Below are 11671 nucleotides of genomic sequence, written 5' to 3'. Positions count from 1 at the left end.
CAGCCTTCCAACATTTATAAATTATGGCTCTTGTGTCTTCAAACTTTTTTGGTTGTAGGGTTAGAGTAACACAGATTGATAAAAGAACTTAGTAGGGTTAGGGTAACTCAGAGACAATGAACACTGAAGATGAATGAATGATGATGAATAAATAGATATAATGTTTGTAAAGAAATACCTTAACACAGAAACACAAATAACAATTGTACAATAAAGCACAGACTGATAAAAGAACACAGTTAGGGTTAGAGTAACTCAGAGACAATGAACACAAAAAATAAATGAAGTGATATGATTACTGAATATACAATGCTCATGCAACAAACACACTATGTAGTGAATGAATACTAAACCTCGAACTCTTGTATCTCAAGGATCAGGGGTAATGAGTTGAAGAGTGTGTTATACTCCGAACGGATCTCGAATCGTAGCAGGGCAGCCTTCGGATGTCGAACACCAGCAAACGCAGACAAGGAAGGCTGGATTTGATGCAAACTACAGTGTAGGAGAGAGAAAGGCTAAAAAAGCAGATTGCAGAAGAGAGAAAGACTACAAACGTAGGAAAAACTAGCAGCAACAGTCAATATGTTGAAATCAGCTCCAAACAGTGTGATAGGTTGGAAACAGTCACCGGATTATTATAGATAGCAATGGCCAGCTTGGACCGCGATGTCCTATAAAGCAGAAGTAAAAGAAGAAGGAACAAAAGACGAATCTAAAGTACTTGCACCAGAGTGGACGGAAGAGAATGAAAGAATGGAACATATTTTGGATCTCTTTCTCCAATAGGGGGGCCCATCCTTGATGGAGGTCTCAACGGTCCTGCAATAGCATCAAATTTATGCGCAAAATTTGAAGAGTTCTGAAATTCATGCATATCTTCATTGAGTAGCTTCTCTTGAAGGGCAATCCTTTGATCGAGCTCCTTAATCTTCTTTCGTCCATAAGCCATGTTCACATGATATTCTTCAGTGGACAGCTTGTATAGCTTTTCTTCTGTGTGGTCAGAAGTGTTTTCCACCATGTCGGAACTTTGTGGAGTAAGTTGATCTGCCCACTCTCGCTCGATTCTCAGTATAGTTGGTTTTGGAGACTGAATTGGTGTTGTTGTGTTTGAAGTCATTTGAACCTAATGTTATTCTTGCTTTTGCAAAGAGCTTTCAGATCAGATGCCTAGGTTTCTCAGAGAGTATCAATCTTTGATACCATGTAAAGAAATACCCTAAAACACAAACACAAATAACAATCGTACGACAAAGCACAGATTGATAAAAGAACATAGTTAGGGTTAGGGTAACTTAGAGACAAGAACACAGAAAATAAATAAAGTGATATGATTGCTAAATATACAATGCTCATGCAGCAAACACACTATGCAATGAATGAATACTGAACCTGGAACTCTTGTATCTCAAGGGTTAGAGCAGGGGTAATGAGCTGAAGAGCGTGTCATACTTTGAACGGATCTCAAATCACAGTAAGGCAGCCTTCGGATGTCGAACACTAGCAAATACAACTAAGGAAGACTAGATCTGATGCAGAGGATAGTGCGGGACAGAGAAAGACTAAAAACGTAGGCTACAGGAGAGAGAAAGACCAAAAACGTAGGAAAAACTAGCAACAACAGTCAATATGATGAAATCAGCTCCGAATAGTGTGTGGTAGGCTAGAAACATGCACTAGATTGTTATAGATAGCAATGGCCAGCTTGGACCGCGATGTGCTCCATGTTTGGGGTGTAGGTAGGAAGTTGAAATACGTGAAATCTGCAAAAACGAGATTATTTTCTAAATGGAGAGTGATCAGCAACAATCGCTCTACTGTAATTAGTTGCAAACTGTGGGTGGAAGGTTGGAAATAGGTGCCAGACTATAGATGACAGCAAGGGACAGTTGAGACTACAATGTCCTCCGCGAAAGGGGTGTGGGTAGCAAGCTGAAAACACCTAAAACTTGCAAAAACGAGATTGAGGGCTGAATGGAGGGGAGCATACTTATTTATAGAAAGTTTGGGCCCTCCCAAGTGGGTTTGTGCTCATGGGATACAGACACTCTCTAGGAACACATTTCTTTTAAATAAACAAGGTTACTTCATTAATTAAGCATGTTTTGGGCTGTTTTAGTAAAGCTAATGCATTTTTAGCTCAACAATGCTCAATGTGGACAGTGGCATACACACTATGCAAAGTGAATACTAACCCTTAGAACTCTTGTATCTCCAAGATTGGGGTACAGAGTATGAGCTAGAGAGTGTATCATCCTAAAACACAACAAACAGCCTATGAAGATGTTTGGCAGCAGCAAACATAGCTCTATTAAGGCTGGATTAGTGTTAGACAGAGCAGATGGGCAGCAAAACAGTAGATGCAGCTAGTTGAGGTGACGTGGCAGCCAGGTAACTGTTGTAAGTAGGGAAATGTAGGTTGCTGCAGGATGACGAGGTAGGGCCGCTGGAAGTAGATAATAGCAAAGTGCAGATCAAAGTGACGTTAGCAGTTGGCGATAGTAGATCTAGGCCAAACGCTCACTAGATGATGTGTAGCAGCAGCAAACATAGCAGTTTTTGGTCATACAATAGGCTGAAATCTGTTGCCGGCAGGTGGAGAGGAGATCTCCAAGAGAGAAATAACTATATTGCACAAGGAGAACTCCCATGTCTTGAATTTTTATTTTTATTCTCTAAACTATATTACACTCAGTGCTAGGATAGAGATATCCAACAAGACTTGCAATAGCTTGCCCCTAGTGCCAGACTTGAGTGCATCAAGGAGAGGAAACAATCTCAGCCTCAAGTCTAGGCATGACACCAAGGAGATTTTCAAGAGAGAGAGAACTATCTTGCACAAGGGGAACTCCAATGTCTTGAATTTGTATCGACGTTCTCTAAACTATCTTGCACTCAATGCCAAGCTAGAGATATCCAACAAGGCTAGCCACATCTTGCCCCTAGTGCCACGCTTGACTCGATGAAAGCAAGGAAACAATCTCCCCCTTAGGTCCAAGCATGAGCCCATGGCCAAGCTCTGCACCAAAGAGATCTCCAAGAGAGAGATAACTATCTTGCACAAGGAGAACTCCCATGTCTAGAATTTGTATTAGTATTTTCTAAACTATCTTGCACTCAATGCCAAGTTAGAGATATCCAACAAGATCTAGAAGATCTTGCCCCTAGTGCCCCACTAAGGGCATCAAAGAGAGGAAACAATCTCACCCTTAGGTCCAAGCATGAATATAGGGCCAGCTCTACACCAAGGAGATCTCCAAGAGAGACATACCTATCTTACACAAGGAGGACTCCCATGTCTTAACTTTATATCAGTGTTTTCTAAACTATTGTGCACTCAGTGCCATACTAGAGATATCCAACAAGATTTGGAATATCTTGTCCCTAGCGCCAATCTTGAGTGCATCAAAGAGATGAAACAATCTCACCCTTAGGTCGTGACATGAGCACAGGGCCAGGCTCATGCATTAAAGAGAGCAAACAATCTCACCCTTCATGTGAAACATGAGTGCAAGGTCAAGCTGTGCACTTATAAGAATAGTAGTAGATAACAACTTGAACTGAGATATCTTTTGTGAATGGGATGTGGATATAGTAGAGACATGTATCAATAATTTGTAGAACAGGATTGGGTTGAGTGGTGGGTAGCCTATCTATTTATAGATGAGTGGATCCTCCCAAATTAGGGTTTGGCTTGAGGGACATAGACATTCCCTAGGACTGCACACCCTTTAATGAAACTTTGGTTAATTTGAGTTTTAGGGCTGTAATAAAGAGTTCATCAGCTTATAATGCCTTTTTTAGCTCAACAAATTCCCCTTTGAAGCACAAGGAGCTAGGGAATTCACAGCGTTCCCCTCTGAAAGAGTTGAAGGGTTTATGAGGGAACCATTAGAGGAGATACTGGGATGGGATGGAACGTGTGGGAAAGATGGTGCACAATGGGAAACAAGGGCAGGTATGGAAGATTGTTGTAGAGGACCATGCACAATGAAAGGGGAATGGAGCCCATACCAAGTAGCAAGTCTAGTAAGGCCATGAATTGAGAGGAGTGGAGAGACCAAATTGGGAACATGCAGGACTTTTGAAACTTTTGAAATGGAGCTCGATGGATGGTTAGGCAATAGTGGCAAAGTGCCAACACTACTAACACGCACCGAACAAATGTCACCAACAATGAATATATCCTCTGATGGATGAAGATCCAGCAACAAATCTCCTTAATGAGCCATATGACTCAAAAGCACCAATGTAAATAAGCCAAGGCCTCTCTATAGCCGTTGAAGGTGTGAGAGTGCAATGAATGCAGAGGTGTATAACTAGAGGGAAAGAAGAAGTGAACACACACACACACACACACACACACACACACGCACACACGCACGCAAGCGCACGCACACACACACGATAGAATACTAAAGGTAAAGAATAAATGCTAAATAGTGAAGGAAGAAAGATACATTGGTTGTGTGAGCATAAGCAGACAAAGAACACTCTTAATTTGCATGCACAAAAATATGATTGTGACCAGAAGTAGGCCTTCCATAACTAGGCATAAAATAATAAAATAATGTGATCAAGTTGATTGGTCAAAACTGATGGACTACTGCATAAAGTAGTTGACTGCATTGAAAATAAAAATAAAATAATAAGTCGATTGTTGATGTACATGCCCTAATCTGGCATGTACATGCCTATCCTAAAGGTGACCAAATCTCTAACACCCCCTCTCAAATCATCGACATGCCATAAGGCTAAGGAACTTCGAATGTTGATGAAGAATGACCTGAGGAAGTACCTTGGTGGATAAATTTGTGAGATTGTCCTTAGTCTTGTAATCCTCCACATCAATGGTCCCATCTAAGATCTTCTTATGAATGTAGTGATACTGGATCACTATGTGCTTCATCCTAGCATGAGATTCGGGATTCCATGCCAAGGCTATGCAATTCTCATTGTCGCATAGAAGTGTAGTATCCCCTAGTTGTGAATAGCCAAGCTCCTCCAACAACCTCCGAAGCCAAACGGTCTCACAAGTGGTAGAACAAGTCGTTTGATACTCAGCCTTTGTAGATGGAAGGGAAAATGTAGAACAAGTGCAATCGAGAAGATAACTCTAGCAAACATTGCCCAATTTCACTCCAAAAATTTGGGACTTTTGATAGTTGAGCCCAAATTTTACAAATTTCAACAAAGAAATTTGGGGCTTTTATGAAATTTATCCAAATCTATGATTAGGCCAATTGCACCTTCTACATTGACATTGTCGGCATTGGAGCCTTTTCAGCTGCAAATTTTTCTTGACCATCATCAATTGTGCAAAAAATTATAAGTTTTTTGGCCTTTTCTTTGCTTTTTCATATTCTTGCATCTACATGTACACATTTGGTAGCAATTGTTATGAAAATTGAGTTGTACATAATTGGGAGCAACTGTTATGAAAGATTTGTTGTACATAGGGACGAATGGTAGGTCAAAATGGTTTGCTAAACAAGTTTGGGGACTCCAATAAATTGGATGACACTTATTATCTGATGTTGGCATGCATGATGAAGCATGTTTTAGTTGCCAAGTAGCTTAATGGTTATGTATCTGGTTACGAGGTTAGGCTTGCAAGCTTTGCTACACAAAGTGCTACAAGCTCATTGAGTTTATCCATTGTCACAAGTGGATCTTCCGCTCTAGCCCTTGTTGCATCTCCTACAGTTGAAAAGTTGAGATGGGATGGGTGTGGTGCCTAGGCGCATGCTTTTATTGCATTCTCATGCAAAAGACAAGTTATTCCGTATATTCGGTCATGTATAATGGCCAAGGATACTTGCGATAAACTTTACACATGTGAAGGATATAATGGAGCAGCTTGCAAATATTGATATTAATGTCTCTCTTATTTCTACAGTCTTGGCTAGTGTACTTGACACTTATTAGATTTTCGCCAATGCACTTCACTTGCAAAAGGAGATGCCAATGCATACACATTTGATATGCTGGTGTCATTGTTATTGCAAGAAGCACAATCATTGGTGAATCGCTCTAATATAAGTATGGAAAATCAAGCATTTGTAGCCAACCATAGGAACAAAGGAAAGTCATAGCAGCCACCACACTCAAGAGTAAAGGCAAATCAAGCAATGACAGGTGAATTGCTCTAATATAAGTATGGAAAATCAAGCATTTGCAGCCAACCATAAGAACAAAGGGAAGTCATTGCAGCCATCAAACTCAAAGGGTAAATGCAAATCAACTTCTTCCATGGACTCTTCAAGCACCAAGGATGAGGGTGTTAAGAAAAAGAGATGCAATCATTGCAAAACCTGGGGGAATATTGTTGAGGAATATAGAAAGAGGATTGCAAATGAAAAAAGGAAGCAATCGGGCATGATTGTTGCTGAAAATTCAGCAAGTGCCAAGGATGCAACAACACATTTAGCATTGGACATTGGTTAGTCTTATGTTTTTGTTATGGGTTGTTCATATGATCCTTCTTCATATGCATATGGCTTATCAATGGCTGAAAATAGCAGTACATGGTATTCTGACAGCGGTGTCTCTAAGCACATAACATTGTTTCGTGACTTGTTTGTATCATATGCAAATGCACAAAAGCAGGGATTCATTGTATGTGCAAATAATGCCTCATATGCAACCAAGGCATTGGACAAATTCACATGATTGCAATAGATGGGAAAACTATCATGCTTAGAAAGTTTTTGTATGTAAGAAAACCTTGTATGTGCTAGTTTTGTGGTTGAATTCCATATTGAATGATGCAATGTCTATTACTGTAGTGATAGGGATGCTCTCATTGTTATTGGCATGTTGTGCAATGCTATATCAGCTTGATTTATATGAGAGGGAGCCTTAGAGGATGCATTATAGCTTGACACTACGATGATGATGCATAGTATCTTGTAATGAAACTGAAATGGCGTTTTGGACAGCTTGAAATGGATTGGCGGTTTCGACCCGAAATGGGATTGCCAAAATGTTGTTTCGAGCAGTCCATCTTATGGGGAAATGGGTTTACCCAAAGAGTTTTTACGCATTTTCTTCTTGTTTTCTTTGCATAGTTCAATTCCTTCCATGCTTGTCTCCTTCTCTCGCTTGCTCATGACTAAAAAGGCCTCCTTGGCCTCCCCCTCCTCCTCCTCCTTGTGAAGAAGAGTGTGAAGGCACTACTAGGGTTTGCACTGAGGAAACAGAGAGTGTATGACCACGACAGAAGCACAATGAGGCAAACACAGACACAGAAAGCAAAACTCAAAACTCAAACACAAAAACTCAAATATAAAATAGAAGAAGGGATAGAAAGAACACAACTCTAAAGTGAATGAATGCTGTAAATGAATGTAAGAGTATACAATGTTCCCAAGGGGAGAGCAATGTGTCAAAGAGCGACGTCCATTAGACACAGATCCCAAGTGCTGTGACCACTGGTCGGAGTGATAGAGTGAGAGAAACACCAAACATGGATCACTAGAGTGTGAGGAGATTGAGGCGGTTGTAAAGGATGATGTGGACAAAGCAACAAAACGTAGTAGTAGGATGCCGTAGTAGAGCGCTGCAATAGAATGCCGCGATAAAACGCGGTAGTAAAACACAGTAGTAGAACGCCACAGTAAAACACTGCAATAGAATGAGGTGATGGCAATAGTCGCGAAGGCTGGACCACCATGTGGTGGGAGACTGATGGCTAAGATCTGCACACAAGTGTGAGAAACTTGCATGGAAGAGATGGGGCTGAATGGGAGCAGCCTGTTTACTTATAGATGAGGATGGACCCTTCCAAATTACGGTTTCACTAAAGTCTCTCAAACCGCTCCCCGTTTTAGAATTTTCATTAAATTAAGCTTGATTTGGGGCTGCTTAAGTGGATAATCAACATGGAATGCATTTCTTAGCTCAACACTCCTTTCTCTCCTGAAACAGATTGCTGGCTGTTTTGGCCTGAAACGCGAATGCTGGAATACCATTTTGAGCAGTACATCTTGTGGTGAAATAGGTTTACCCAAAGAGTTTCCAAGCATTTTCTCCTTGTTGTCTTTGCGCAATTCAATTCACCTTTTCTTGCTTGCTCACCGCTGAAAAGTCCTCCTTAGCCTCCTCCTCACTCTCCCTCCTTCTCCTCCTTGTCCTTCTTCCTTCCTTCCTTACTTCTTCCTCTTTTTCTTCATCCTTTCTTCCTTCATTTTGTCCTCCTCCTCCTCCTCCTCCTCCTTTTTCTTCTTCTTCTTCCTTCCTTCCTTCCTTCCTTCTTAATACTTATAATTGTTAGTCTTTAGATGATTCGTGAGTCATGACTCACAATTCATCTTGTTGTTTTGGAAATTGAGTCTTAAGCTCTAACATTTTGTTGTTTTGAGTCTTAACTTGTAAGTCAATAATAAGTGTTTTATGTTCTTTAATCATGTAATGATTATGCATGATGTTTGATAAAAGTTGTAATATGTTCAACTTCAAACTCATGAATCCAATCATGTGACATGCAGACTTGAAGCTTTGTGTGAAATTTGGGTAGATATTGTTGTAGGCATTGATATATTTAGATACCTATGTATTTGTTTTAGGATAAAATCCGAAAATCCTCCCTCCATTTCCAAAGCTGGCTGAATCTACGAAACTCTGGTTTTTAGCAGTTTCCAAACTCCCATGTACTATGTATGGACGACATTGAGTACGGCATGCTCAATTCGGTTATCTTAATTATAGCAATTTGCTTCAATTGAGAAGCAAATATATGGTGCTTGAACTCCCTCTGATGAAAGCAACTACTCATAATGTATGTGAGAGTTGTATACTTGACAAAATGCATCCTACTTCATTTACCAAAGGTGGATCTATGCATGCTGATTAGAAATTACAGCTTGTGTGTAGTGATGTTTATAGACCTATGTTGTGAAATCCATCGAAGGATACTTTACTTTGTTACTATCATTGATGACACAACTCATCATTGTTGGGCATATGCTTTGAGGCACAAATTAAAAGTGTTTGCATGCTTTAAAACCTTCTTGGCCTTGGCTGAAAATGGCAATGGATGCAAGATGATTGCACTTCGTACAGGTCAAGGGGGATCCAAGTCACCAGACTTCAACTCCTTTTGGCTAAAATGAGCATTACACATCAATGTACTATGGCTCATACACCTCAAAAAAAAGTGTGGCTGAAAGAAAGAATTGCCCTTTGATGGAGATGGCACATTGTATGCTTTCACACAATAAGCTACCTCCAACCAAAATTTTGACTCGATGCTATTATGTGTCTAGTGTATGTGCTAAATCGCAAACCTACTAAAGGATTGGTTGAATGTATGCTTTATGAGGCTTGGAATGGCTGAAAACTAGTGGTGTCACACATTTGTGTCCTTGGTTGTTTGGCATATGCTTTGGTGCCATAGCCATGGAGACCTAAATTGCAAGAGAAGACTATCAAATGCATCAATTTCAGCAATCTATTGAGGTTTAACAACAACGAAATTAGCAGCAAACATATGCTGAACAACAATCTAATTTTCAGCCCATTGATCAAGGCATTGCTGATGATGAAGTGGCTGATGAGAGGGCTGCTATTTGGCCCATAGGTGGTTGTTGGATACATTATGGGACAACAAACAGTTCATTCCACTTCCCGGTGGAACTAAAGCAACCACTCGCTATGCACATAGTAACTTGGTTGCATAGGCACCTGTAGCTATTTCATACAACAATGAACCTATTTTTTTTATATGATGCTTTAGAGTATGAGCATTGGATGGCACCTATGAAGCCAAAGATGGAATCTATCCATAAAAATAGCACATAGGATGTGACTTGATTTTAACAAGTGTGCTATAGGCACAAAGTGGGTTTACAAATTAAATGGTGATCTGACGGTAGCATCAATCGCTACAAGGCATGTCTTGTTGCCAAAGGGTATGTCCAACAGCATGGGATTGACTATGATGAGAGTCAAGACATTTGAGTCCACTTTACGTATGACCAACATTCATAGTGTTATTGCCTTGGTTTCCCATTTTGATTGGCATGTGCATCGGTCGGATGTGAAGACTGCTTTTTTGAATGGTTATCTTCACGAGAAGGTTTATGTCACACCACCTCCTAGCTTTGTTTAGACAGACTTTGAGAGCAAAGTGTGCCAATTGCAAAAAGCCCTCTATGGTTTGAAGTAGACACCTAGGACATGGTAAAAAAATACATGTATATTTAATCGCTCTTGGCCTCAGTCATTCACACTCTAAAAATATGCTTTATGTCTGCAAAGAAGGGGATAATGTCTTGATTCTCATTCTTTATGTGGATGATATGTTGTTGATTGGACCTCATGAGACACAAATTGCAGCCTTAAAGGCTGAATTGCAGCATACTTTTGATGTCACAGATCTTCGCCACTTGTACTACTATCTTGGCATACAATTTATTGTAGTTGATGGTGGCATTCATTTGCCATAGTCTAAGTACATCAGACAGCTCCTTGAGTATTTTTTTAATGCAAGATTGCAAGCCTATCTCTACTCTATTTGGGATAGGTCACACGTTTAAACTTGAGGATGTAGAAGATCCATTTGATGCTTCTCTTTATCAATAGATTGTTGGTTGTCTATTGCATTTGTGTAATACATGGCCAAATATTCAGTTTGGGGTCTCTCAATTGGCACACTTTATGCACAGTCCTAGTACTATACATTGATAAGTAGTCAAACGTGCCTTTCGCTATCTTAAAGGCACTTAGAGATTGGGTTTTTTCTATCTTGAAGGCACTTCTCTTTGCTTGCATGCATTCACAAACAGTGATTGGGCTAGTTGTTTTGACATGTGGGTGTCCACTAGTGGTAATTGTTTCATGCTTGGTAATTCATTTGTTTCTTGGGTAAGAAAGAAGTAGTCTATAGTGGCCACATCTATCTATGAGGTTGAATATAAGGCAACATTTATAGCTACATTGGGACAGTAGTTACCCACTCCTATCTATATTGATAGTCAGAGTCCCATGGTAGTTGTGAGGAATCCTTTTTATGCTCGCACTAAGCACATTGAGGTGCATTATCATTATGTCGGAGTGAGGCTCCATGTAGGGGAGATCAACGTGGTTTATGTTCGTATATAGGACAAGTTAGTAGATGTGTTTACAAAAGCTTTCTCTAGATAGAATTTTAAAGCCTTTCTCAAGGCTCTAGGCTTGATACCATTTGGGGATTGATCTGCCTATTCCTTGTCTAGTTCACATCATTTCACTTAAGAGGGTTTGTTACACGTATTGTGTTCCTCCGTAATTCTGGTGTTAATGGTCCCTTATCCACGAGCATTTTTTACCTTCTAGTTGGAGAAGGGTTTTTTCCCTATGCAAACACCCGTCAGTGGGTTGTGTGGTACTTAGTACCTTAGGGATTGTGCTTTCATTTTCATTCTCACATCATGGATGTGACCTTCCAACCTCTTTTCTCTCATTGTTTGCTTGTTCACTGTGAGTGTGTGCATGCTGTTGAATCCTAACCTAACAGCTATCATGATTTAGCCTTGGCTACTTAAGAGATGGTTGACACAAAAAAGAAAAAGAACAAGGAATAATGCTACTTTTGTGGAAAGAAGGGGACCTCTACAAAGACTACAAGAAGCTAGCGGTGTTGCAAAAGTAGGAGAAGAAGAGCAAGGACTTCACTAACTCTTCATCA

The sequence above is a fragment of the Lygodium microphyllum genome, unplaced genomic scaffold, assembly GCF_053477565.2.
Source record: "Lygodium microphyllum isolate KBCC unplaced genomic scaffold, Lygodium_microphyllum_v1.1.10 scaffold_364, whole genome shotgun sequence".
NCBI lineage: Eukaryota > Viridiplantae > Streptophyta > Polypodiopsida > Schizaeales > Lygodiaceae > Lygodium > Lygodium microphyllum.
This window is presented reverse-complemented; position numbering follows the sequence as displayed.